This window comes from Sus scrofa, chromosome 11 (genome assembly GCF_000003025.6).
Source record: "Sus scrofa isolate TJ Tabasco breed Duroc chromosome 11, Sscrofa11.1, whole genome shotgun sequence".
NCBI lineage: Eukaryota > Metazoa > Chordata > Mammalia > Artiodactyla > Suidae > Sus > Sus scrofa.
This window is the reverse complement of record NC_010453.5, coordinates 60,004,846-60,031,781: the sequence shown is the minus strand read 5'-3', so window position 1 is coordinate 60,031,781 and position 26,936 is coordinate 60,004,846. Positions and strand designations below refer to the sequence as shown.

Genomic DNA, 26,936 nt, shown 5'->3' with positions numbered 1-26,936 from the left:
ACTATTATTTCTTCAAGTGTTCAGTATATAAAAAAGTGAAAAGCCTAAAGTTGTAAAAAGAATCAGATCTTTGACGATTCTAAGATTAATATGGTTAGTTGTAGATTTCACACTAAATTGTGTCCTTTCTTTTATATAAATCTGGAGAAGTACCAAATACTTGGTAATTAATCAAGATTCTTCTCCTGCACAGTCAAAAGAACACTAAATAGATGTCCAGAAAGGACACTTCACACATCTGATGACTGATTCACCAGACATTTGTGTGTTCTTTGGAGAATCACATAGCCTCAAACCATCTCTTATTTTGTCCTGCTTAAAAAAAAAAAAAGTTATGAGAGAGAAAAAATAAAGAGCACATACTCTTTTGACTCGGAGTTGACCCAAAGCTCAGAAGTAGTAGGATCAAACATTTTGTTCTCTCATCTTTTAATGCTATCAAAATATATCAATTAACATATGTATCACATATTGATATACACAACATTTTATTTTTTGGTCTTTTTTTTTTTTTTTTTTTGCTTTTGCTTTTAAGGGCTGCACCTACAGCATATGGAAGTTCCCAGGCTGGGGCTGAATTGGAGCTGCAACTGCTGGCCTACGCCATAGCCACAGCAACATGAGGATCTGAGCTATGTCTGCGACCTACAGCACAGCTCATGGCATCACCAGATCCCTGAACCACTGAGTGAGGCCAGGGATGGAACCCATATCCTCACAGATACTAGTCAGATTAATTTCCAATGTGCCAAAACAGGAACACCACATTTTCTGGTTTTTTCCACAGCATAAGGATAGCTCTCACTAGTACATTAGCTGAACAGTTGTATAAGCAGACCTATCCTCTAAATTTTCTTAAAGAGGCTGTTATGATCTTTGCCAAAAAGGAATTATCCTGTGAGAGGATTGCTGGAAGACGACATAAGTGAGTCTGTGAACTCGACTATAAGAATTCATAGGTTGTATGTGTCTGACCTTCTCCCCGTTACATTCAGTGCAACCCAGGAAGCCTGGTGGTACTTGCAACACAGACCTCTTTCATTTTTCTAGCCTTTGCTTCATTCCTGAAGAGAAGAAAGGGAAGAAAAGAGGGGCAAACTCTCTGATGGGCATCCAAATACTCCACTAGCATTTCCTGTGTGTATATGACTTCCTCTCTGATTGCTGTTTCAGAGAATATTTATATTTAGCATCATGATGAAAGCAGCAAAACCTGTTCTTGTATTTCAGGGACATTTTTGGTCCTATTTTATACTATGTTTTACAGGATTTGGTTTAATCAGCAGTCCTGGATAAATTTACTGCAGAGAAGTAAGAGATGCAGTAATCCTAATCTCACACCCCTTTCACTTTGGTATAAGACAAATATTTGCTATATCTAAATTTCACATTTTAATTTTTTAATTTTATTTTTTTAGTCTTTTTAGGGCCACACTATGGCATATGGATGTTCCCAGGCTAGGGGCTGAATTGGAGCTGTGTTTGTCTACACCACAGCCACAGCGACTCTGGATAATAGCTGCATCTGCGACCTACACCGCACTCGTGGCAATGCCAGACCTTAACCCACTGAGTGAGGCCCAGGACTGAACCCATGTCCTCATGGATACTAGTCAGGTTTGTTACCATTGAGCCACAATGGGAACTCTTAAATTTCACATTTTAAACGTCACTCATTTGTAAATGTTTCTTGACTACCTCCTCCAACCAATAAAATGATTTCGCTTTTATTCTGAAGAATATGGGGCACAAAAAGTAAGACCAAGTTTCTGGGGGAAAAAAAAAAAAAGTGGAATATAGTGTGAAAACCCTAGGTCAGCAAACAAGGTGAGTCAAACAATTTTTGAGAACAAAAAGCTGTGCTTAAACTTCGTAAGCCCTTCTACTTATCTATCAGAACAGAATTTTAGCTCAATTGCTTGGTTGAAGTTCTCTGAATCCCAGGTGATGTGATATTTTCCTCTTTAGTAATCTCCCATAATGCTTCATATTAATTGATCACTTTATAATCATTCATCTAACAGCTTTATTTCCCATTAGAAAGACTTCTGGATGAAGAGGCGGATAAAAATATCTACCTACAGAAATCTGAATAGGACCTGGGATACACTAAATACTAATTAGGTATTTACTGACTTAATAATTATTCATTCATTTACTCATTAACTTCATAGATATCTACTGAGCACCCGCCTTTGTGGAACTTACATTCTGCAAGAAAAGATCAGACAATAAACACATTTAAGTAATCATGCATTGTGTTAGAAAGAGAAGCACTATAGGAAAAGGGGAAAAAAAGGACAGGTTAAGAAGGACTCGGGGTGATAGCACAGGCACTAGGATAAAATAGGCCTCATAAAGAGAATGTGATTAGAATAAATCTGCAGGAGATGAATCAGGCTTCTATCCCAATTCTGAATGGAGAACTACTCCAGGCAGAGAAAAAAGCAGGAAAACATCTAGCATGTTCAAGGAACAGATATAATCTTTGTTGAAATATTATCAAGAATCCACATGTGTTTTTACTTTGTCTTCCCTTCATAAGAGTCTCTCTATTTTTATTTTTCCAGGATGACTTATAGATTATCTATGAATTACTTTCACAGTTATGATGATGGGAATCCAAATGCTGTCTTTGACACAACAGATCAGTTTTCCAACAAAGACACTCATTCCTTCCACCTGAAACAACCGTGGAGAAAACAGAGTTGAGGTATAATAGAGCTTCAAAATCAACTTTATTAAATTGAATTTCTCTGGAATTGAGGAGACATCTCACTTTTTCTATAGCCCTCAGGTAAATACTTCCAAAGAGGTATTTTAATAACAATTTAAGCACACAAGGACAGCTGTTCAGGTGGTCTCAGAGAGGATGAAAAATTGCATATGTCATCTGCCAGAGCAGATACAAAATTACCTTGGCCTACAGAAACTTTTTATTTGCCTAGGAGGTATTTATTTTCCCACTTAAGGTGTTGGAAAAACAATGGCCTAAACTTCCTATGGCAGAAAATATATCAATGAAAACTCACCATCACTTTAATCTTTTAATATACACTCTGCTGCTACTGGCCTAAAGTTCTTAGAATATCAGTGAAAACTCAGTATCACTTCAATCTTTTACTATATTCTCCAGTACTGTATTTCTGTGTTATTAATTGCATTTTTCAAGGATTTGATCATTTTCTTAATATGCATTTCTCTAACATTTCATACAATGTTTTCAATCAGAAGGACACATAGTTTACATAGATCAAATTATTTTCTTTCTGAGGGATGTTTAATTTGTATTTTGCTTGCTATCTTTCTAAGTACTTTCTTTTGAGGAAATGTCAATATAATCAACCGATGGACCTTTGTCACTGTACTGAAAAATAATTAATCAAAATATGATTTCATTACTACATCTAACATTGAATATCTACATGATTTACCTTGAGAAACGTATGGTAATTGATGCAACATAGGAAAAAGAATAAATACACCAATATAATCATTTCTGTTAATTATTAAAATCCTTTTCAGTGCAAATTCTTATGTATTATTCTCTACATGTAAATCAAATTTTCATTTTACGTAAAAGCAGTAACTCATATAGTGACTTTTGAATTAAGAAGGAGGACAAAATGCCTCATACTCATTAGGGTGGCAACTATCAAAATAACAAATTTTGGCAAGGATGTAGAGAAACTGGAACGCTTGTGCACAGTTGGTGGGAATAAAAAGTTGTACAGCCATTACAGAAAACAGTGTGATAGTTCTTCCAAGAATTAAAAATAGAAATACCATAATATCCAGCAACTTCACTTCCAGGTATATAACTAACATAATTGAAAGCAGGGTCTCAAAGAGGTACTTGTAAACCCATGTTCACAACAGCATTATTCACAGTAGTTTAAATGTAGAAGCAATCCTAGTGTCCATCATTAAATGAATGGATGAGCAAAATGTATATATACTAAACGTATACATATATTTATACACACACATATACATGTACGTACACATAATACAAATATTATTCAATTGCAAAAAGGAAGGGAATTCCAACAAATGCTACAATATGAATGAAACTTGAAGACATTGTGTGAAATGAATTAAGCCAACAGAAAGAAAAATTCAGCATGATTCCACTTACATGAGGTATATAAGGAAGTCAAAATAACAGATACAGAAAGTAGAGTGGGGGTTGCCAGGACCAAGAGGAAAAGGAAAATGGAGAATTACTGTCTAATGTATATAGAGTTCCAGTTTTTCAGGATGAAAATATTTCTGGAGATGGATGGTAGTGATGGTAGCAAACGTGACTAACGCATTCAGTATCACTCGAAGTTCCCGTCACGGCACAGTGGAACCGAATCTAGTAGGAAGCACGAGGTTTCAGGTTTGATCCCTGGCCTCCCTCAGTGGGTTAAGGATCCAGCATTGCTATTAGCTGTAGTATAGATTGCCAAAGTGGCTCGATCTGACGTTGCTGTGGCTGTGGCGTAGGTCAGCAGCTGTAGGTCCAGTTAGACTCCTAGCCTGGGACCCTCCATGTGCTGTGGGTGTGGCCTTAAAAAAAAAGCAAAAAAAAAAAAATATATATATATATATATCACTATCACTAATACATTTAAAAATGTCTATGATGGTAAATTTTATATGTATTTTACCACAATAAAAACAATTGGAAGGAATGAATCCGTATAAGGGATTTAACACACTTTTAAGATGTAAATTAGATTGAATTATAAATGCATTGAACAAAGTTTACCATCTCAATGTTGGAACATGACAAGCAATATGTAAATACTGTAATATATTTTGATAGACTTTAAGCTGGTGAGAACCAAGCCTTTGCCATTCCCAGTACATCCTTACTTTTGAACAGTTCTTTCTGTTCTCCTCATACACTAACCTGGGATTGAAACATCATTCGTCACTTATTTTAATTTGAATTCTTGTTCAGCATTTTAAATCCAGAGCAAGTGGAACACATCTAACACTGGATTATTTAGAATTTACAGTGGAAATGTTGGGGAGTACAGTGCCAAAGTAATAGTAGTGACCTTTTTAGATCCCAATTACTCTGAGATCTGACCTTAGTTCTTATATATTTTCCAAGCTTGCCTTAATGTTCTTCCCACTGACTTTTATAAACTAAATGATAATTTCCAATAGATTCCATTTTTTAAATAATGGCAAGTCAGACTGGGTTTCTAAGAACTTGCTTTATTCTTTAACCTTTATGTATGTATGTCATAAACACGTACACACCTACTTATATAATCACACAACTATACAAGTATTCCCTTATTGTAGAGACAACTATGAAATTATTCTCTTCTTCAACTATTTCACTGATTTCATCAGATGCTAAATACCTGATTTTGGTTATTAATACTAACAACTTTAATCACAAGATGGATTACATACATTTCTAATTTTGGTAATTAAATAATTCTGTTAAATATTGGTGCTTCTAATACATACATTTAGTTTCTACCTCACATTATTAAATGTATAAGTGCTCCACATTTTCAGCCTAAGCAGCATATATTTTGAAATAGCTTTGAAAAGTAATGCTTTTCAAGTTTATTCCCATAAAAGTCAAAATATGAGGCTTGTGTATTTTGTGCACAGATACAATTTTATTGTAAAGCTGAGTGGAAAGCACAGAGAGTTTCAATATAACTGCTATCCCTACATATTACCAGAATAACACTTTTGTTAAAATTGATACATTAGCACTGACACATCTTTATCACCCAAAGTCCATTGTTTACATTAGGATTTACTCTTGGTGTTGCAATGTTCTATGATTTTTAACAAATGTATTTGACATATATCCACTGTTATAGGATCATATAAGATAGTTTTCCTTCCCTAAAAATACGCTATTACTCTACCTATTCATTCCTTCCTCCACACAAAGCTGTGGTAACCACTACTTATTTCACTCTCTATAGTTTTACCTTTTCCAGAACATCATATTGTCAGAATCACATATGTAGGCTTTTGTGATTGTCTTCTTTTATTTAGTCATATACATTTAAATCTCCTCCTTGGAGTTCCTGTCGTGGCTCAGCGGTTAACGAATCCGACTAGGAACCATGACGTTGCGGGTTCGATCCCTGGCCTTGCTCAGTGGGTTAAGGATCCGGTGATGCCATGAGCTGTGGTATAGGCTGCAGACAAGGCTCGGATCTGGTGTTACTGTGGCTCTGGTGTAGGCTGGCAGCTATAGCTCCGATTAGACCCCCTAGCCTGGGAACCTCCATATCCGTGGGTGCGGCCCTAGAAAAGGTAAAAAGACAAATAAATAAATAAATAAATCTCCTCAAAATCTTTTTATGGCTTGCTAGCTCATTTCTTTTTACCACTAAATAATAGTACACTTTACAGATAAAGCACAGTTGATTTATTTATTCATCTACTGAAGGACATCTTAGTTTCTTCCAAGTGTTTGCAATTATGAATAAAACATACGTGTCCAGATTTTTTAAAAAATTATTTTTATTAGAGTATATATGATTTACAGTGTTGTGTTAATTTCTCTTGTACAGTGTTGTGACGTCACATACACAGACACACATGAACATGTATATGCATTTTTTTACTCTTACTATCTTCCATCATGTATTATCCCAAGAGCTTAGATATATTTCCCTGTGTTGTTCAGATGGACCTCATTGCTCATCCATTCTAAGTGTAATAGTTTGCATCTACCAACCCCAAAATCCCCATCCATCCCACTTCCTCTGCACTTCCCCTTGGTAACCACAAGTCATTTCTCTAAGTCCCTGAGTCTGCTTCTGTTTTGTAGATAGGTTCATTTGTGCAGGTTTTTATATGGACTTACGTTTTCAACTCATTTGGATAATATCCAGGAGGAGGATTGCTGGGTTGCATGGTAAGGCTATGAGAGATGCTGCTGCTCCGCATCTTCACAAGCATTTGGTGGTGTCAGCATTTTGGATTTTAGCCATTCTCACACTGCTGTGTATTTTAAATTATGTTGTTTTTCACATGCCTTGCTGTTATGTTCCTGTTATTTTGGCTTGTTCTTCATAAAAAGATGCCCTATATATAGTATCTAATCATAAAAATACATGACAAAAAAGCCCATTTCTATGAATACATCAATATATCACAGTGATTTGCCAAAGAAGTTTCCCAGTGATTATTCCCGTTTGATGTTCTTAATATTCTTATTGCTTATTTCTCTGAAGACAGCAATAATTGTTTTTCCCCCCTTTATATTGTTTTCAGTTAAATAACCATATTTATTGAAAATACTTTCTTAATTGTTCTTTGGTGGGTCAGATTTAGTTTTTTTCTTTACAAGTTAAAATTTTCTTTTTTTAGCATACATCGATGTCTTTACTGTGGCAGACCCCATAGGCTACTTTTCTGTTATTCCCTCTTTACTGAATGGATTCCTATTTTTCTCAGGGCCAAAAATAACCAACCTCAGCAAAGGATCTCAGCAAGTCACAACAATCTGTTTCCATCTTGCCTCTGATTAGAGCACTGAACTTTATGCTATTCATTTCTATTCAAAGAGGTAAGATTTAATCCATAATGCCTTATGGAAAATATTTTATTTCTTGATAAAAATAGAAATAGGTGGAGAGAAATCCCTTTGGCTGTCTTCTTTTTTAATGGGTCTATGAAGGTATAATCACTGGGGTTAATGGCAGCTACCTTGTGACTCTGAAGAAAGAAATAATACATTGTAAACGAAGATAGAAAGATGAAAAGAGCTTGTTTTTTTCTTTCTTTCTTTTCTTTCTAGAGCCACACTGGCAGCATATGGAGGTTCCCAGGCTAGGGGTCAAATTGGAGCTCTAGCCACTGGCCTATGCCACAGCCACAGCAATGCCAGATGCAAGCAACATCTACGACCTACACCACAGCTCATGGCAACACGGTATTCTTAACCCACTGAGTGAGGCCAGGGATCAAACCTGCGTCCTCATGGTTACTAGTCAGATTCGTTTCTGCTGAGCCACAATGGGAACTCCGAGCTTGGTTTCTTTGTGATATTTTTGACTATGGAACCACTCACAGTATCATCTATTTCCAGACTCTTTTGTTAAGATAATTATCTTAATATTGAAGATAACTTGATTTGGTATTCAGTTACCTTGTAGCCAAATGGATTCTAACCAAAACTATTACATAAATGTAACACTTAGTGTGAACAGTTATGGCCACATCTTTCAAACATTAGCAACATTTTTTATATCACCAAAATGTAGGCTGGCTTTATTTCACTGCAGTTTAATACTAAAGACTAATGTACAAGGAAGGCATTGCTTAATTACACATTTTGTCTCCTCTTAAACTTTATCAGAAATTTGAAGCAAATTTTTGTTTATACTTTGGAATTTTGTGTCTTTACCATATTTTTAAACTATTTTGAACAAAAAGAAAGAAGATACTCATTGCATTGCAAAAGTCATCTGTCAAACTGTAGCCCCCAAATCTAGAAAATGTGAACACAAATGTTCATAACATTTCTGGATATAATTTCAAGTATCTTTTTTTTTCTTCTCTATCTTATAATAGTTATTTTATTTTGGTCTTAGAGTAGAACAAAATGGGTTACACACTCTCTCCTTCTTGATGACAAGTAATGTTTTCACTTCAAAATATCTCTCACACTAGACAGACATTTTATTAATAACACTTCTTGAGACAGATTTGTGATCAGACTAGATGGATTCATCTTGACAAATACTAATTTTCTTCCATTTGCACTTGGGATAAAATCCAAAGTCATTAACATTGGGGACAATGCTGCTATCCCTCCAGCTACATCTTTATAAATCTCCCCACTAAAAGTCTCATAGTTGCTGAAATTTCCAAAAATGTTTCAAAAAACAGACCCCAACGGCTTTCCAAACACAGCACCTGGAATTGTCTTCTCCCAGAGGAAATCACTTCTCACCATTTACTTTCACTGCAAATACTACCAAATCAGAGAGGCCTTTCCTGCTCACCATGCTGAAGTTTCTGCTTTTCATATCCTCAACACAAGGTGATTTTAATTGATTATTTCTTATCACTTTTCTCATCCTGAATACATATTTTAATTTATATTTCTACTCACTATTGCCAACTCTTTTCTCCCTCCACCAATTCAAAGTATGATCCTGAAAGTATCTTTTAAATTTTACCTTTATCTCGCATAAGGTCTGACAGAAAATGGTTTTGAAAATATTTTTATTATAAAAATAAAATAATAATGATTCATAGTAATGGTAAATAAGTGAAAATGATTTTTTGAGACCCTTCCCTTCTTTATTCACTTTTAGTAACTTAAGCTTTAAAAAGCAAATTCACCTTTTCACTTCTCTCTCAAAACTACACCTTCTCTAAATTCCTTTGCTTTTCTCTTATTATCTGCTAAGGCATTTAGTGTTATGACGAGTATTTTCTTCCATCTGTGGCCTTGACATTGAAACTTTTATCCTCCAAAAGGCTTATTTTATGTTTTTCACACATGAAAAAATACAATCTCTTCCTTAGAAGTGTTCTGGTATCAGATATTAAATTAATATTTTTCTATCAGATCAGATAACCAATGTCCTTCTGATAACATTTATCCAGAGATAGAGAAATTTTATTTTTGCTCATTCTATTGAATTATGATTGAATTATTTTTGTAACATTCAAAGTTTATGTATCTTATACTTTAGCATTATCATATTTATATTCTAAATAAATATTTTATAGTACTGATTGATTTTTCCTGGAAAAATGTATTCATTTCTCTTTAATAGCCATTAAATTAAAAAACAAAATCAATCTATCAGTTTCTATTTTTCTGAAAGTTTGTAGGTATTATTGAGCATAATTAAATTCGGGAAACAGGGCAAACACAAAAATAATACTATAAAAACTCCAAGTCATTCTTTATCGCCTAGAAAAGAATACAGTGAACATTTTTTCATATTCATATATTTTCTCCTCTGTATAAATTTATCATATACATGGATACACAAAATCATTACACTGTATATTACCAGTTTTATCTTTTCTTTTTCATTTTTAAAATCTTTAACTGAATAGAATTTTGGCTGGAAGATTCTGTAGTCATCTAATCCCTTAATAAGAGACATCATTATTGTTCTTCATAGATCTTTCCCCTCTTTTATTCTGTTACAGCTGCTTTTATGTTCTCTGGTGATTTGTTGGTCTATGTACTCAATTCCATATTGCCTTCTTTCTCAAACTATTTCAAGTTTGTCTTCTGATTCCATCTGGTCAATCTAATCAAACTGACCATTTACCATCTGCTTGATCTACTCATGCTCTGTTTAATACAAGTGAAAAAAGACAAAGACCAGCACTAGGGATCCTAAACCTCGCACCTCAGCTACCATTCAGGTTGTACTAGACAGCCCAAATGGCATATTCTAGAAGCACTTTCTTTCATTGGCCTCAAGTTTGCTTTAAATTTCGAGGTAATGATCTTTCTCTGTAAAGCTCAATTCTTCATCCTTGCATTTATCACTGTTGTTTAAATTTGCACAGTTTCAACAACCCATAGAGCTGTATTACCTAACCTCTCTAATCATCGAGTCAAATGAGGAAAGACTACAGATGCTTACTGATATAATTTGGGGGAATATTAAATGAAGTAATCAAATAATATCCTTTGCACTGTGCCTGGTAAATATTAACAATTATTTTTATTAAATTATCATAAGCACCAAACCTTTCAGAAATAATTTCTCTTATTAAATTATTATTAGTGGCATTGGAAAAATCCTTCATTATCAAAATATTATTAAAGCATTAATATTAGAAATTATAAGGAACTGTTTATAAACCACCTTCTAGTCACTTAAAATTAAACTTATAAATAAAATATTATATTTATTACAAATTAAAGCCAAGAGTCAAAGAAGTTACAAGATGGAAAGGATTTAAGTTTTTTCACATTTTCATTAACAAGTGAAGCTAGAAAGAGTGTGATTTTTCCAAGGATCTCCCATTAAAGCCTCATTAAAAACAATTAACATTAAAGGAAATTTAGACGGGGTACATGTTAAAATAAATTTCCATGTTTAACCATTTATTATAAGATTATCAGAAACTACAGAATATCACATTCCCTTATTCAATTATCATTTCCAATATTATTTTAGTGTGCATTTTAAAACTGTGATTTCAACTCAGAATTCAACATCATTGACATAAATTTATTCATACAAAAAAGAGTGCCTTGTATATGCTATCATTTTGCTAAGTATTTTATAAATGATAGTAAAGTTAAGCTTCATATAACCCCAACAAATAAGCACTCCTATTTGTCCCACCTCAGAGGAGGGAATTAACAAGATAAATTCTCTCTTTTAGATAAACACTAGTCCCATCTTCTTGTATGCTTAATTTGTTCATGTCTTACAGTTTTGTAATGAGACTGAATGTATCTGACTGATCAAGCTCTCTACTTCCAAATTACAGTGACATAAAATCAGGTACATGAGTTAAAACCTATCATTTAATTTCCTATCATTGACTATGCCAGTCTTCCAAAATGACCAAGTGAATGGATATATGCAAGAAGTTTATCAGATGATTCTTTGCCAAGTTCCACATCACTTTTAGATACTACATCACTTTTATTATCAGGTGACATAATAAAAGAAACCCCATGTACATTTAATAATTACACAAATAAATTTAAGAATTAGTAAGCTACAGTGAATTAAAGACTTGTTTTGTGTGATACTCTGATTTATTGATATGATAACAGGTATGACGGTGCCTGCAAACATATTATAATCCTTTCATCCAATTTCCTGCTAAACTTTTGAGTATTTAAACCTGTTTGCCTAGTGACACAGTTGTGGTATATGACTCACATATGTTCCTCAATCAAATCTCCTTATATTGTTTAGTATCTTTTTCTATTGATTTCCTTTACCAGAAAGTGTTTGCTCAGCTTTTGAAATATGCAAGAGATTAAGGTTGCTGATTCACTGATTACCACTTTATTGCAGGATTTATGAAACATGTACATCCTTGTTATATACACCCCAAATCATAGCTTCTGTGAAATAATTAAGCTTTGGATTTGCAATTCAGAGAAAGAAATGCAAGCTTTCTGTAAGAATAAATTTACCTATTTCATGCTTTCATGGAAAGTAATGTCTTAATTCTATTTAATTTGCAAGATCAACTCTAGATCCAACATTTTTATTATAGAAAGTTGGGATTCATATGCTTATATTTTAAGGCTTTTATCTCACTACTAATTTTATCTCTTATCTAGACTGATAATGTAGGAGCAATAGGAGTAGGTACAAAAATAGTTTTCAGTAAAATTTTTGGAAACAGGTATACTGGAAAAGCACTGTTAACATCTAGAAACACATGTCACATTAGAGTAAATGCAGAACTAGATACTCAGGCAGGGATGAAAGCAGCCAGAGACCATTTCCTTCCTGCGAAGAGCTTGCCATTTTCTCTATTGAATTTAGATCAATTAGATCTCTTTGTGTCTTCAGCTCTATGATAAAATCTGATTTTCTAAATTATCCAGGTTATCATTTTAGAATAGAACAATGATTTTTACAAATTATGTACTAATACAAACACCTGCAAACTTCAAGGCCTTCTGCTAGATGTTGAAACGACAAATATAAAGACGTATTTCTTGTTCTTGTTTAGAGGCTAAACACATATTTGTATTCACTTTAAGGACAATGGTAGAGATGCCTTACATATATAACAAATATATAGCAAGTGAGAGGGAATCCGGTTATACATAGAGTAAGAAGAAATAGCTTTTCAGTGAAGTGATGAGCAAGCTGAGGGATTTACAGGATTTTTAGAGTTCCTCACTGGTACTGGTGCTGGTAAAGAAGGCTTTCCATGTTATGGGAATACCGTGGCATTTGTCTAGTCACTCATTGATGGATAACTTATTTCTAATTTTTGGTAGTAACAAATAAGCTCTTATGATTATTTATGTACAATTCATTATAAAAACAAATGTTTTTATTTCTCTTGGGTACATATGAAGAAGTACATCTGCTGAATTATATAGACCACGTATGTTTAACTTTATAAGAAATGGTTGAACTATGGTCCAAAATGCTTTTATCATTTTATGCTCCCACTATTAGGTATGAGAGTTCCAGTTGCTCCATATAATTTTCAAATCTTGACATGGTCAGTCTTTTTTGCTTTTTGTCTTCCTAATGGGTATGCATTTCTCTAATGATTAATGATATTAGGTATGTTTTCACATGTTTATTTTGTATTATTACTTATATGCATATATTCTTTGATGAAACATCTGTTTGGATAGTTTGCCTATTTTTAGTTGAGTTATTTGAATCTTTATTTTTGTATATTCTGGATGCAAGCATTTTATTATATAAATTATTTGCAAATATTTTCACACAATCCATATCTTATATTTGTTATCTTAGCAGCATATTTCAAAGAGCAGAAGTTTTTAGTTTTGATGAAGCAAATTTATCATGCATTTTCTTTTTTAGATTGTGATTTTGTGTGGCATCTAGAAAACTGTTGCCTAACCTGAGTTCATAAAGATTTTATCCCAGATTTTCTTCTACAATTTCTAAAATTTCACATTTTACATTTGTGTCTATAATTCATTTTGGTTTAACACTTTAATACGATGTGAAGTATGGGAATAACATTCTTTAAAAAATATATGCAAATATCCAATTTTTCCAACACATTTTATGAAAAGGCTATACTTTCTACCCTGAATTGCCTTTTCCTCTTTGTCAAAAATAAGTTATCCATGTAGGTCAGGGTATTTTTCCCAAGTTTCCATTCTGTTCAACTGATTCATTTGTCTATCTTTAACTAGAACTTAAAATCAACTTTGTTAGCCCTCCAACTTGTTCTTACTTTTTAAGACTGTTTTGGCTCCTTTGCATTTCCATACAAATTTTAAAAACAGCTTATCAATTTCTGAAAAATAATTGCTGATATAAAGAAAAGGACTGTATTCCATGTATAAATAAATTTGAGAAGGATTAGCATTTTAACAATATTGACTCCGTGTGTGTTTCTGTAGTGCAGCGGTTATCGGACTCTAACAATATGGATTCTTCAGAGTCATTGACTTTAGATGCCTTCCATTTATTTAGAGCTCCTTGAATTTCTCTCACCAATATTTTGTGGTTTTCACACCTTTTGTCAAATTATCCTTAACTATTAAGTATTTTTGTATTTTGCTGCTATGATAAATACTATTTTTTTTCATTTTGCAATTGTTTATTGATAGTGTATAAAATTTGGATTTTTGTATATTACTCATGTTGCAATCTTGCTAAATTCATTTATTAGTTCTAGGATTTCTTTTTTATAAATGTCATTATATTTTCTATATACATGACCATTCCATGTATAAATAAAAACAACTGTAATTTATTTCTTTACATTCTAGATGCCTTTTATATCTCTTTTAATTTTTTTTTAATTTGGTGAATTATATTTATTGCTTCTCAAATATTAAACTAAACTTGCAATGGTGGGATAAGCCACACTAGATCATGCAGTATTTAGATAGAAATATAGGTAGACAGATGTAGATAGGTAAGTAGATAGATTAAATAAGCTAACAAATTGTTTAGAATTTTTGCATCTAGATTCATGGGAGATAGTGTTCTGTACTGTTCCTTTCTGCAGTGTGTCCATCTTTTTTGATATTAGGGTAATGCTATCCTAATAAAATGAGGTGAGAATTAGTCACTCTGTTTCAAGTTTTCGAAGAGTTTTTTTTTTTTTTAGATTTAGTATTATATTTCCTTAAATATTTTGTTCATTCTACTGGTAAAGCCATTGGGATAAGGAGTATTCTTTATGTTAAGTGTTTTAATAAGGCACTGATTTCTTTAGTATCCTCTTTCATTCCTGATATATAATAACTTTTGTCTCTTTATTTTTTTCCTCTGATTTATCTGGTTAGAGGTTTGTCAATTTCATTGATTTTTCTCAAGGAACTAGCTCTTGACTTCATTTATTTCTCTATTTTCTTATTATTTTTTCTTTCTTTTTTTATGTCAGGTGTTCAGGCCTGGTTCCTAAGTTCCTGGGTCCAAGACACAAGAGAGAGGACCTAGTGTAGTTCTCTATTTTCTTCTTCTTTTTTTTTTTTAAAAAAAAAACCTAGCTTATTTATTTGTTTATTTATTTACTTATTTTGGCCATGCCCACAGAATGCAGAAGTTCCCAGGGCAGGGACAGAACCTGCGCCACAGCAGTGACAATGCTGAATCCCACTGAGCCACCAGCAAATACCTCTATTTTCTTGTTTATTTATTTCTACTCAGATCTTTATTCTTTCCCTTCTTCTCCTCTGAAATTTACATTTCCTCCTTTTCTAATTTCTAGTTTCTTACAGACATTATTGAGAAATAAGATGTTTCTGCTTTTCTAATATAAGCATTTAGCACTATAAATTATCTTCTAAATATTTCTTCAGCAGCATCCAATATAATTTTAAATATTGTGTTTTCATTTTTACTCAGTCAAATACTTTTTAATTTATTTTTATTTATTTGCTGAACTATGGGTTATTTAGAAGTGCATTATTTGACTGCCTGGTATTTTGTGCTTTTTATGGAGATTTATAATTGCTTTATAACTTAATTCCATCACAAACAGAGAAGACACTGTTAAGCTAACTTATATTTGTTTTATGGCCCAGATTAAGTTCTATCTCAATGAATATCCCATGCACACCTGAAACATATGTGAATTTTATTTTGTGAAGTACAGAGTTCTATACATATCATTGTAGTAAAAACTTGTCAATATAATCCTACTGATTTAGGTGCACTTATTCCATTAATTATTATCAGAATTGTGTTGAAGTCTCAAATTGTAATTGTGATGTTATCTATTTCTCAGTGCATTTTTATCAGTTGTAGCTTCATGTGTTTTGGAGTTTAGTTAACAGATACATGAACATTTAGGATTATTATGTCCTCTTGATACACTGAGCACTCTATTATTGTGATAATATACTTTTTGTTTTGAAATACACTTTGATACTAATATCTTAAGCTAGCTTTCCTTTGATTAGTGCTAACATGCTATATTTTTTTACTCATTTACTTTTAATTAATTTGTATCTTTGCTCAAAGTACATTTCTTTTAGGTAGGAAAGAGTTAGATTTTTTTTTTTAATTCCATGTGATAATTTTTACCTTTAATTGGGTTTTTCCATACTGGAAAACAACTTGGCAGTATTAGCTAACTAAATTTTGAAATACATAGCTAAGAAATCCCAGAGGAATTCCCATCAACTTCCCAGACAAGCCAAGAGTGAGATTTTTATTGCCTGGTAGTAAGGAGTAGGGGCAATCTAGGGGCCCAGTACTGAGTAATGGATGAGCACAGGAGGACACAAATTGTGAAATATTCTGAAGTGCTCAGAAGCCAAAAAAGCTACTTGTCTGATAAACAGTGTAACTAGATTTTTAAGCAATGCTGAGTAAAAAAGGATGATATAGAAAAATACCTATATCAAGATTGCATTTATGTAAGTGCATATCAAAATATGTACCAAGCTACATATTTTAAAAGAATTCATAAAAATCCAAGGATACGTATTAAACACTTAAGATAGAGAGAAATATAAATGGGGAACATATATGAGAGAAAATTTATATATATATAAAGGAGTAAAGGATCATTGAATTTCCCTTTATATGTTTTTATATATATATATATATATATATAAATAATGTACATTTATATATATATATATATAATGTGCTACTAAAGGGAAATTCAATGATCCTTTACTCCTAGGATCCAAAATTAAAAAAAAAAACTGAATTAAAATTTAGAGTGAAAACTAATATCACATCAAGTATGCCTAATATTTTAATATAATTTACTGCATACCATTTAGGAAATAAACTTTCTTTGAACCAGGTATTTGTAAGACAGGAGATGTACTTGTGAAGTTATTGATTTTTTTCTTGCCCTCTAGAGTATGCTTGTATTAATTAGCAAAGAAATCAGTTCAGTAATAATTAATAAAGAAATATATTTAAGTGCCATATGCTTCTGTTAATTCATGCATGCCACTGCAATTATCAGGAAATGCTAAGCAAAGATCAGACAATTACTGATCCTAATCAAAATGACAAATCCAGGCTTTACAATAAAATAGAGTTAGATAGTGAGCTTGGATTTTAGTCATGTCTAGACAGTTTCTAAAACAGCTTTTCTTAATTATCCATAGCTTATACATTTGAAAAGAAATAAAAGGATGGTAGTAAAACGAAGACTCACATGCAACATGTTCCCTGAATTTGGATCAATTTTCTACTAGTTGTGAGTTTCATGGATCTGAACTTTAAAGACCAACCATTCATACAATGCTTTATGTCAAATATATTTCAATTAAAACAACCACAACCACAACCAAGAACTTGTCTAAGGCTCAGAATAGCCTGGACTACTGCTTACATAGTACATACAGCAAGCACAATGCACTCTGTAAGGGGCCACCATTCACCTCTCTGTCTCATAGACATGTACACTTGTGACAGTTTTTGACAACTGGCAGTAAATTCTCCATAGAATAGGATGACTTGTTCTAACACTCGTGAAAGTCTTGAAAGCAGCACCTCCCACACCTATCACTTTCTCCCACACCTATCACTTTCTTCAATTCACCTGACCTTCCCCTATTACTTTATTCTTGAAAAGCAAAAAGACCTTTTACTATCTCTCCTGGTTAATTTTATACTTAGGTGAGCAGGTATATCTGTTTCTCCTCTTTAACAGACAGGCTCTACATCATGCTTGGCATTTACTCATTTAGTAAAATGTTAAGTGTGGAAGTCTCACATATAACCCAATATAAATAAACAAAACTATAACTCTCACCCATAACTAAAACTAAGCTGAAGAATAAGCAAACAATCCAGGAGTTCCCATTGTAGCTCAGCGGTAACAAACCCAACTAGTATCCATGAGGATGCAGATTCAATCTCTGGCCTCACTCAATGGGTTAAGGATCCAGCATTGCCCTAAGGTGCAGTGTAGGTTGCAGACATGGCTTGAATCCCACGTTGCTGTGGCTGTGGTGTAGGCCAGCACAGCAGCTGAAGCTCCAATTGACCCCTAACCTGGGAACGTCTACATGCCACAGGTGCGGTCCTAAAAGGAAAAAAAAAAAAAAAAAAAAAAAGAAACAACAAGAAGAAATGATCTGAATGCTAGTACTTTTATAATGTAGTTTTACACTGGAATTTTATGAATTTTATGTTTGCACCAATACCCAAGACCACCAGCACAGTGTCCTGATGTGTTCGTGTGTGTGTCTATGATGTTTTGTTACATCCAAAGTGTTCTGAGTCTTCCCACTGGTTTGCCAAAGCAATCATTATCCATTCTTCTTTCACTCTAGGAGAGAATTTAGGCTTTGTTTTGAAAGTAATTGTGTCAGGAATCCCAAAGACTGCTTTCAGGTTAAATGATTGTCTACAAAATCTCACAGGAATCAGAAAGGCTGCTACATGTATGGTTATAGTGAAAGGATACAAATTAAATTCACGAAAGGAAGAAGATGCTTATGATCAGTCCTAGGGACATGAGACACAAGCTTCCAATCATCCTCTCTCCATGGAGTTGTAGGGACAGCACTTAATTCTCCCAGCAACAATGTGTCACAACACATGTGATATGCTGCCACCTAGGCAAGATCACTTACTTGAGCCTTGACTTGCATAGTTTTATTGGAGGTCAGCTAAGGAGGTATGTGGCTCTCACACGACTGACCTAAGCTACTCAGAATTCAAAGTGGTGTAGCATGATCCAAAGCCCCAGGAATACACACAAAAAAACATATTCACCCTTAAATTATAGTGTTTAAGTGTAAACTGTCCAGCAGGCTTCAAGATCCAAATATGCAAAGATTCTTTTATCAGGCAGGATATTCCAAAGGCTCAGAGATCTTCAACCAGGAGCTGGTCAATGGTCGGTCCTCAAAACCCCCGGAATGTGAAGACTTTTAGCAACCTAAGTCTGCTAAGTTAACTCTTGCCCAGTAATACTGGAAAATGTAGGAATACGGAGCAGGTACTCTTTCTCACTTTTGCTTGGTGGCATCTCTATAAAGGGATGAAACAGTGGCAGTTGGTAAAATAGGCTGACGAGTTGTTCCTTAAAACTATTAATTTTTAATTAAATTGAACATATACTTAGGAAGATAAGAACTATAATCAATCTCACTTCACCGAAACTGACCCTTGATACTTCCATTGCCCTAATAACTTCTGAAGAAATTTTCCAGCAGGAAACTTCCAGAAGAATGGAAACTCTAAAGTGTGATTTTTGTTTTCTCACTGACACACTCAGGCTTGAATCTTGCACTACCCAGTGATCTACACAGCATCCTCTTTTCACTGAGTGCATACTCTTGGAACCAATACTGTTTTCTGGATCTACTCATTCCCTGGCATTCCTCCATCAGCAATTTGGATGTAATGGTGTAGTGTGCTTGGCTCAATTTGATGGTGAGTTTTCAAGTGAGGCTGCTGATTATTGCAACACAGTTCAACAACTCTGGGTGATGGTGCACAAAAACATAACCTTTCCATTATGCCCATGGCATTTGGCAGGCCACAGAAGTGCAGGTAGGCCTTTAACAGAAAGAAACCATTATTATTTATAGTTGATCCCGAGCACTCAGAGGCCAGGATGTGGTGCAAAATATTGCTTTTTCTCTTTGCTCCTGCAGCCTTTCAGTCTATACACATTCTCCTTTAAGTGAGTTCATGGAGTCTCCTGATTTCCTAGGCTCTTCTTTTCTTTTACCTATCTGGCTTCTGCACTGCACAGAATCCAGGCTTCATCCTGTTTAGGGCTAGTTTAGTTGATGTCACGGAACCGGGTTTGCCTTTTATTTTGAAACCGAGGATATCAGATAATCCCTCATGGCTTAGATTAGAGAGACATTTAACTTTTTTTTTTTTTTTCCTGTGATCACAATACAGAACCTTAATATTTAAGAAATAACAAGCAAAGAAAATTCTCTTTAGCGAATACTGAATTCTACTTTGCACTTATGTTGTATTTGTTATGTATTTTTATGTTAAAAACAATCCCAGAGACTATAAGAAGGGACAGGGAAAAAGAGTATTGTCCTGTTTTGTTCTATATATATTTTGTCATGATTCTGCCCTATTTGTAAGCACACACAATGCCTTGTTTACCTGTATACTTGGGTATGGTGTATATATAAATATATTGCACGGAAAGAGAGAGAGAAAGTATATAGAATGAATTGCACATTTTATTTTCTCCTTCACAGTTAGAATCGTTTTCCTGCAATTTACAACCTACAGGCTTAAAACACATTGCTCTTTTTGAGATTAGGGGATATATCTATCTTCTCTATAAGCTATCATTACAATACAGGTCGGATAGTCTCAACAATCTATTTGTTTTTAATCTATAGAACCCTGATGTTAACTGGAAAGTTATTATATATGTAGATTCTCAGACTTAAATATAAACCTCCTCAATCAGAAACCCTGGAGAAAGTTCTCAACAATTTTGGTTTTATCAAGTTCTTCAGGTGCACAAGCACTACATTAGAGAATGAAAAAGCAGAAAACAAATACTAGTTGAGGAATTTAAAATTACAGATTGATGTTATTACAATATTTTACGCTTGAGAAAAAGAAACACAAGTCAGAGAGATAATTTATGGTTCTAATAGTGAATATGTCTAGAAATACAATAGATGATAAATACAGATAATATCATCCTAGTCATTTTGTGTAACCAGAGAAATGTTTGCTGTTTATCCAAAATTTGTTACTTTCATTAAATAAAGCAGCCGATCCATGAATAGTAATTTTTATTTGGGAGGGTAACATTTGCCTTCAGTTTATCTGACCACCTAGCAACACTTTCGTATCATTTTTCTGAAAGCAAATTATGTATAAATATGCCAATGGAGGGAGTTCCCATTGTGGCTCAGTGGTTAATGAAGCCAACTAGGAACCATGAGGTTGAGGGTTTGATCCCTGGTCTTGCTCATTGGATTAAGGATCCAGCGTTGCCGGGAGCTGTGGTATAGGTCGCAGATGCAGCTTGGATCCCATGTTGCTGTGGCTGTGGTGCAGGCCAGCAGCTGTAGCTCCGATTCGACCCCTATCCTGGGAACATCCACTTGCCGTGGGTGTGCCCCCCCCCAAAAAAAAATGCCAATGGAAATACATCTCTACTTCAGATGTCAGGTGAGATTGCTTAGAGTGGTGGGAACTAGTTAAAGCCAAGCCTGTTTCTGATAAATAGAAGTTGTATAAAAATTTGGAGGGAGGATAAATTGAATATGTTATTCAGTTTTGTCCTGGAGGACCATCTAGTTTGCTTATGATATCTCCCATAAAAGGAAATAAAGCAAATTGTGGTGTAGACCAAGCAGTAGCCAGGTCTTCTTTTAATAAAGTCAATGTCCATCCATTAGAGATTTACCAATCCAGAGGACACAGACTCATAAAATTGCCTAACTTTGGCCCAACATAACTTATAATTGATGTTTAAGAAACATGAGACATCTGAATTTAATGGAAAATGTCAACGATATGTCCAATCACCTGTCATAAGAGCAATTACTGAATCCATATCATCTAATAGGTAATAACTGTGGTCAGATGTGTGTGTAGCATTTAGAGACCATTAGAAAGTTTCAGAGTGGTATTAGGCAAATGGTTTGCATATCTAATATCAATTTTTCATTTCAAGTACAAGAAACACTCATAAAATGTTCCACAGACTTGTTCTACTATAGTAAATCAGATGATCTGAATTGATTGAAATGGAAAATTATTGACTGAAAGTATTTCAGGCAAAAACAGCTGTTGAAGTCAGCTGTTCTGATATAAATAAAACAAGTTAAACAATAACGGAAAAATCTTAGAAATGTGAACATTTAATCATGCCATCTGGAAATAATAAATAGACCAATAAGAGAAAACAGATTTAGAGAAAATAAAATTATGAGTAACTTTAAAAACAATAACAAAAATGTATTATACTTATCCTAAATCTGATTTGCTTACTACTTACAGAATAACTGTATCTCTATCGCTGTTGTACTGTAGCTACTATAGCTCTATTAATACTAATACTTTAAAAGATACAAATAGACTGGTGGTAACTTTCTAAACTGTATTTTCCATGCATAAATTAAGTTACCTTTCATTACATAAAAAAGGTTTACTGTCTAAAAATCACCTCACAGAAATAAAAGATGCTTAGAAACATGGGGAATGAGAATGCTGCCTCTGTGTGTGTGTGTGTGTGTGTGTATCTGTGTAGAGAGACGCAGAGACAAAAAGATAGACTAAAAGGCTGAGACAGGGAGAGACAGAAAGAGCACAATCTACAGTCTTCAGATGGATATTTGAAAATCTCTTTAAAACTGTAAGATCAATAGTGCTACATGGAAAAATATCCAAGAAATGATGAAGACAGTTTTCCATACTGCAATAAACAAACATATCAAATAAAAGTGAGAGCAGAACTTTAAATTATATATCTGTATGTACATTTGGTATAACCCACTCAGAACTGACTTCCCTGGTCACCTTATAGCAGCTGCTGCCACAAGTCCAAACTTCCCAACCCCTATCACTCTCTATACCTGGGTCAGAGGTTATCACAGAATCATATAAGAAGTTGTATAGTTGACTGTTTAAAAAACTTAATTTTGTACACCATTCAAATTTAAGTAACTTATTTAAATAACCTATTTTTTCCACTATACAATCAGAAGAAGGTTCCACTGATAAAAACACAGGAAACATGAATGAGACTTCTAAACTTCCCATGTAACAAGGTCCATTTCTTTTCATTGATCCTCAATATTTTCTTCATATTAATAATGACAAATTAAATATAACATACTACATAATATATGGCTAGAGTAAACATGACTCAATCAATCTAAGAAAATTAAGAATGCATGTATTTTAGATATTCTTGTGGATATTGATTATACACATATATGACTGGAAATTTACATGATTTTCTGATCATATAAAAATTAAACGTTTAAATTACATTCTGTTTATATATGATGAAGTTTGTCATTCACAAGATAGAGACAGACCGAAAAAGAAGAATAGAGAAAATTTCTAATTCATAATCAGAAATAGGACTGCCATAAATATTTAGAGAGACTTTTGTCCCTAACTTAAGACAACAATGATGGTTCTATCATTGGCTTCCAATAAATCCTTTCTCCATGAGTTTTCACAATTCAGCTTTGATTATATTAAAATAGAGCGCTAATATTTTTTCATAGAATATTACCACTATTTCTTTATAATGTATCCATGCAAGAAAATAAATGCCATTATTTCCATTCAATAAATTTGGAAAATGAGGCCTATACATGTGAGATCTGATGAACAGTCTAATATCATCATTATTGCCTTACATCTAACTATAATATTTTAATTACCTCTGAAAGGAATAAGCATAATATATTTTTCCTCAAACAGGATCTATATATGAAAAATTTATCATATTTTAACTTTGAGATACTTTATTAAATCTCATTCAAATAAATGCTGTTTTAGTAGGCACCAAATTTATTTATTTCTGCTTTGTAGCCTAGGTGGATTATATATATTTAAGCAAAATCATTCAAAACAAATTTCATCAAGATTATCAAAGAATACTGTTTGTTCTCAAGAGATGTTATCCATGCTTAGCCTATAATTTAATAAGGTTTGAATCCTATTCTCTAACCACTTTTGTTGCTCTTATTGTTCTGGGATGGTTTAGGTTCAACTGTTGGTTTGAATTACTGGAAACATGTCCTCTGAATAATTATGGTCTAATAATTACACTGTATTATCTATTTTCCTTTTTATTAAATAGTGCAAAAAAGGCATAAGATGATACTGAAAATAGCCAAATAATGGTATTACAACATAGGTACTTACCCCATGACATGAAGGTAAGAGCTGGGAAAATATAAGAGGCCAAGTATGTGAAGGTGTTTGCTTAAGTACTGGTGAAAAGTGACAGGATTCTGTTTATAAAAGTGAGCTAAACGGAAAATTTAAATTCCAGTTAACTATTTATTGAACATTTACTAGGTGTCACGCATTGGCCAAAGGATTTGTGTATTTACTTGAGTTTCATCCTCACAAAGACCATCCGAGTGTGGGTGGAATGTCACAGAAAAGGAAAGAAACTGAGTTTTGACAGGAAGCAGTTTGACAAAGTCCCCCGGCTGGACTTCTGCTCAGGTGTTCCAGTCACCAAACCCATTACAAAATATTAACCACAACCTAGAATTTATGCTAGGAAAGCAGCATGCGTCACTCTGAGTAATTAATTTTTTTCTTCCTTTTCAAGAAAATAGACTTAGGACAGTAGTTGGTTCTTTCTATCAGTAATAAAACAAACAAACAAAAAACCCACTAGTGGAATAACCGTCAATTGCTTTCCAAGAGGCACTGGAATTTACATTTAGAACAGTGTTGTTCAGATCAAAGAAGTGCCTTGAGGCCACAACAATTACTTTACCCTAGAAGGTCACAATACGCTCTTCTTCCTTGCAGGCGGGCTTTGAGAAGAAAGGATCCTCAAGCTGGTACTTCTGGTACAGTTACCACCTGAGATTTTACTTCTGATTCTGCAGATCTTCTGACGAAATACTTATCCACAGACAGATGCTTCAGGATAAATAAAGCCTCTATCTATCACTTCAAAGATTGTATGGAAAGCTATTTTGAAGAAAGTGACCATCATGGTAATTCAGTATTGCTTCTTAGTTTAATGTCAATAAAATGCTTTAATTTAAAATGATTTGGAAGAGGAACACACATTTCAGAAGTCTAAACTCTTTGTCCATCAGAAGATGGGATTTAAGAAACAGGATCTGAAGTGGGCAGGGAAAGTATTCCAGAAAGCAACTTTCTAATAAATTAGAACATAATGACTTGCATGCTTGTATAAATTTTTGTTACAGGCAATCTTCACATAGCTGAAGCTACATGCCTAAAATAATACTTTTTCTGAAATCCATGCTTTCTTGAAAGAATTTCCAAAATAATATAGCAGAAAAAGCATGAAATTAAAAGTTGCTTCCAAGCAAGACCACAGAGTTGGCATCTGTTTCAGAGTCTGTTAGCATCACAATTGTGAAGCTACACATATACAATAGTTAATTACTGATGGAAATACCCAATCAATCAGCCAGCTGTTTTGATTGCACTGATTTGGGTCTCATTTAATTTAAGAGACTTATGTCAACAGATTGAAAGGTGATTTTTGTGAGTGCCGATGATGTGTGTGTGTGTGTGTTTAACTGGGCAGGTAACTTAAGAGTGTCATCACAGTCTGCGACTAAATAATTTGTTTCAAAAGTGAAAAATTCAGACATATTTCTTCAGTTGTGTGTTTAAAAATAACAACTCTGATTGACTCATGATTCTCCTAGTATTATTAAATAGTTGACCTAATTATTATTTAGTTATATTGTCTAACACAGTTCAGGTGACTGGCCTGGGAGTTACAGTGCCTGTATCTGCTATCCCAGATGATACAGGAGTCACTGTCATTACAAGACAGTTCCACAACCTCCTTGTTTGAAAAAAAAAAAGGAAGAAAGGACGGAGGGAGGGGGGGAAGGAGAAATGAAGAAAGGAAGGAAAGAAGGAAGGACGGGAGGTTGGTTGCCTAGTCTGTGCTCTCAGTCCTCTCTCTCTTCTTATCCAGATTGTTTAGTGGGGTAGACTAGGTCCATGATGGTTTATTAATGCAATTACCATTGTTTTACCTTTGAATGGATTGTTATGCATCTTGCACATCTATGCAAAAGTCATGTGAATTAACCAGTTAAAAAAAAAAAAAAGGTTGGAATGACATATCTTCCTTGACAGTAATCATGTAAAATTGTATCTTCAAATATATTTTTCCTTTTGGTCCGCTTTTGATACTTAAATATCTTTACCTCTGCTTGCCTTAATAAATATATATGAGGGCAGATTATAAATTTAAAAAAACTAGAGCAAACTATTCACCTGGCCTGGAACCACCCCTATGATTGCTCTCCTGTTTAAAATGTGATTAGCCACCAGTGTCCTTTAGTCCAAAGGCCTCTTAAATTGCCTAGAATAAAATCAGGTAAATATTTCCCTGGCTTAATGCAAAAATGAAGACTACCGGTTTGTTGCCTTCAAAATATTTCCTTTTCATTCTTGAAAATATGATCCATGGGAGTTATATAAATATGGACATTTATTTAGGATTGATTTGAACCTACCTGCATTTTGGGATACATTACTCTGTAACTTGGAATAACCTGTTACCCACAAACAAGTTACCTCAAATCACTGGCTTATAAAAGCAAATGCTTATTATCTTACATTTTCTGTGGATCAAGAGTTCAAGAGAAGCTTAGTTCAGAAATTGTTGCTCATGTTCTCTCACAGACTTGTATTAAGCAGGTGACCACAGGTGCAATCTTTTCATGGCCTGACTGGGGAAGGACCTGTTTCCCATGTCCAATGAATTCTGATAAGCTTTAGTTCCTTTCCATGTACACCTCTCCATAAACTCCCAGAGTTTCCCCACAATACGGCAGCAAGTTTCCTCTAGAGTAAGTAACCCAAGAGAGAAAGGGATAGGGAGAGAGAGAAAGAGAAAGAGAGATGGAGAGAGAAGGGATTCAAAATGCGAAACATCAGTTTAGAATCTAATTCAGAAGTGACATCACATAGCTTCTGCTATATTTTATTCCCCAGAAATGAGCCATTGAAATCAGCCTACAATCAAGTAAAGGGGAATTAATTTCCACCTCTTGAGGGGAGGAGTATTTAAGAGTTTATGGATATAGTTTAAAAAATACAACAGTATATTTATCTAAAAAAAATCATCTATATATCAGAGTTCCCATC

General features: G+C 33.8%; 1 long non-coding RNA gene across 1 annotated transcript; it reads left to right on the top strand.

The window, feature by feature from the left end:
* Positions 2,575–26,936, top strand: LOC110255772. The gene is made up of 3 exons (XR_002336582.1): positions 2,575–2,797; positions 7,438–7,549; positions 24,597–26,936. It is a non-coding gene; the product is annotated as an uncharacterized LOC110255772 (long non-coding RNA).